The 3681-nt window shown below is 38.9% G+C and overlaps 1 pseudogene; it reads left to right on the top strand.

Annotated features, from left to right (window-relative positions):
- Positions 1-564: 564 nt before the first annotated feature.
- LOC129082195 (ornithine decarboxylase-like) lies at positions 565-1874 on the top strand (annotated as a pseudogene).
- Positions 1875-3681: the final 1807 nt, after the last annotated feature.

The following is a 3681-nucleotide window of genomic DNA, read 5'->3' as shown; positions in this document are numbered from 1 at the left end:
ACTGGTTCTTTGAACCCAAATCTGTTGATCAGTGGTTTCATTTGGCTGCCTTTCTTACACTTGAAAATATTAATGTTCCTGTTACTTAGCAAAAACAATGATTCACCTACCTGTCTCTACAAAAGCCAAACTCGTGAGGCAGATGATGGTGTAAAAGGAAAGATGTTTTATTCAGGTGCTGTGGAGTCTGGGAGAATGGTAGAATCCTGTCTCAAAGCTCATCTCCTCAGTGAGAACAAGAGAGAAGCCAGTTTCTAGAGTTCCTGCTCCAATTTAAAGTCCAGTCCTTTGGAGTCCACAGATAGCTGCTGGGGGGCATGCCAGTGGGCAGCTGACAGGGGCATCCAGTGGTTCTGTGCGTTGGGTAGTTCTGGTATCTCTATTGGGTCTGCCCGAAGCTCCCTTGTGCTCTGAGGAAATTTCGACTGCTACGTAAGAGAATATTCATCTTCCATAGGACTTGGAATTTCTGTAGAACTGCCTTTGTGAAAAGCTGATGATAATTTCTTTAAATCCCATCTTAGTTTTCCTTTTTGTTGAGTTTCAGAAGAATATCCAAAAACTATGAAGAACTTCAGCAGTGAAGAGTTTGACTGCCATTTCTTTGATGAAGGCTTTACTGCCAAGGACATTCTGGACCAAAAAATTAGTGAAGCTTCTTCTTCCAAAGATAAGGATGTCTTTCATGTTGGGGACCTGGGACACTTTCTAAAAAAGCATCTGAAATGGTTAAAATCACTTCCTCGGGTCACCCCCTTTTATGCAGTCAAACGCAAGGACAGCAGAACCATAGTGAAGACTCTTGCTGCCATCAGGGCAGGATTTGACTCTGCCAACAACTCTGATATACAATTGGTGCAGTTCTTGAAGTGCCTCCAGAGAGGATTATCTATGCAAATTCTCCTAAACAAGTGTCTCAGATTAAATATGTTGCCAATAATGGATTCCAGATGATGAATTTCAATAAACAAGTCAAGTCGTTGAAAGTAGCCAAGGCTCATCCAAAGGCAAAGTTGGTTTTGCAGATTGCCGCTGATGATTCCAAAGCAGTATATTATATAGTGTGAAATTTGGTGCCACATTCAAAATTGGCAGGCTTCTTTGGAATGAGCAAAAGAGCTAAATATTGATGTTATCAGTGTTAGCTCCCACGTAGGAAGTGGCTGTGCTGACCCTGAGACCTTCCTGCAGACCATCTTGACAGCTTTCCTGGATCTGAGTATGTAAAGTTGAAATTTGAAGAAATCACCACTGTAATCAATGCAACTCTTGACAAGTATTTTCAGTCACACTCAGGAGTGACACTCAGGGCTAAGTCATGCAGATACTATGTTGCATCAACTTTCACACTTGCAGTTAAAATCATTGCCAAAAAAATCACATTAAAGGAACAGTCTCTGACGATGAAGATGAGTCCAGTGAAAAAAACCTTCATGTCTTATGTGAATGATGGAGTATATGGATCATTTAACTACATTCTCTGTGATTATGCACATGTGAAACCCTTTTTGCAAAAGGGGAACAAACCAGATGAGTATTATACATCCAGCATATGAAGACCAACATGTGATGACCTTGATTGCATTGTAGAACACCATGGCTTGCCCAAGGTGCCTGTAGGGGACTGGATGCTCTTTGAAAACATGGGTGCTTACACAGTTACTGCTTTTTCTACTTTCAATGTATTCCAAAGGCCAACTATCTACTATGTGATGTCAGGGCCAACATAGCAACTGATCCAGCAAGTCCAGAACCATGGCATTCCACCCAAAGTGGAGGAGCAAGACATCAGCATTTTGCCTGTGTCTAGTGCCTGGGAGAGTGGAATGAAATGCCACCTGGCAGTCTGTCCTTCAGCTCATACTGATGTGTAGATGCCATTCTTGTAGTTGCTACTGCGAGTGTAGCTTGAATTAAGGGCTTTGAGGGGGGGGCCACTTAACTTATTTATTGCTAGTTTGGAAATGTCTTTGTAAGTGGTGCTGGCACAGATGGAACAATATGAAAGGCTAGAAGACAGGAGTCACATTTGTGTTCTTATGGAAACTATTTGAATATTTGTTTTATATGGATTTTTACTCAATTTTCAAATGCTACTAAAAGAGTTCACCTCAGCTGCTGAGAAAGCATTTGTAGCTTGTACATTGGCAGAACAGGCCAGAAGCTTTATGTTATGACCCATTTTAAAAATAAAGTACCTTGAAAATTGGGCATTGGGATGTAGTTAGTATGACCATTCCACATGGCTCACCTTGCATGCATTTTTACAAGTGGGAATTAATATTTTTACTTCCCCAAAGGATGAGAAAATTGTCCCAGATGACTTAGGAGTTGATTTTTTTTTGTTACTCTGAAACTCCATGGACATGCCTTTTTCCTGTTGGGCATTTTTATTTCAAGTACATGGCTCCTGTATAAAGTTTGCTGTAGATTCTCACAAGGAATAGTAGATTGAGCCCGTTGCAGGTAAAAGGAAAAGGATGGATGAGAAAGGCCCGTATCCTCTGCTGCTGAAAGTGGCCAGTGTCTGTCATAGTGGCTCAACTCCACCCCAAGTGTCCACACAGGTGGCTGTGACATGATCCAGAGCCCCTTGTTAACTTATTGTCCTGTTTCTGTCACAGCTGGTGCCCAGGGAAAGTGCACTAGATCCTCAGAGCCCTGCCCACAGAGACCACTAGGAACATGCCTTCCTACTTGGACCTCACTCCCAGGACAAGTTGGATAGTTACAAACAAGTCAGGAATGTAGTATGACATTTGGCAGTCATTGTAATAAATTCAGCAACCAATAGAACAAAAAATAAAATAAAATGAAAGGAATGGAAAACATGTTATTAAATCCAACCCATATTTACTAATTTTAAAAAAGATCATAAATAGAAATAAATTTTGTCATACCAAACGCTTGAGACTCTTTTACAAAATGTTTTTTTTTCACATTTTATTTAGCATTTCAAATGCAGGGATAGCTCAGTTAAATAATTTCTCTAAAAAATTACTTAAGTGGGAGACCTCATTTATTTTTGTTATTGAAAAAAATATGCTCTAGGCTACATAATTGAAATTTCCACATGACTAAAATTTCGCCAAAAAAGTTAAGTATTAAAACAGATTTAAATTTCAGCCCACTTAAAGATAGAAAAAATAAAAGAATGCCCATTATCACTACTAAAATTTAATAGTTTTTCTTGGAATATTAGTCAATTAAATAAGATAAAGAGAAAACAGAAAATGTCTTTTTTTAATTTATTTTTTCAAATACATTTGTCTCTGCCTACCCACCACCACTTTCCCTTGCCCCCTCCCTCATTTCTTCCCCTTTGGTTTTGTCCATGAGTCCTTGCTATATGTTCCTTGACTTTCCCCTTCCCTTCCTTTTCCCCGCCCCCGCTTCCTCCTTCCCGCTTGTCTGTTGATTTCTTTTCCTTTTAGTGTTTGTCTTAAAGAGGCAAGTTTACTATTATTTATAGTATTGTTTACTTGTAATATTAACGAGAATCAGTTGGATGAAACTACTAAAATGAATATGAGAGTTTAGGAAAGGCACTGGTAACAGTAATAATATATGAAATACATATTCTGAATAAAAACATAATGGGAGAAAATACTCTATTTAAAACAAGAACAACAAGAAATGTAAATTACTTAATGCTGAACATATGAAATGCCCAGGAAGAAA

Source organism: Pteronotus mesoamericanus, unplaced genomic scaffold (genome assembly GCF_021234165.1).
Source record: "Pteronotus mesoamericanus isolate MK-2021 breed Mesoamerican mustached bat unplaced genomic scaffold, CSHL_Meso_final scaffold_12, whole genome shotgun sequence".
Lineage (NCBI taxonomy): Eukaryota > Metazoa > Chordata > Mammalia > Chiroptera > Mormoopidae > Pteronotus > Pteronotus mesoamericanus.
This window is presented reverse-complemented; position numbering and strand designations above follow the sequence as displayed.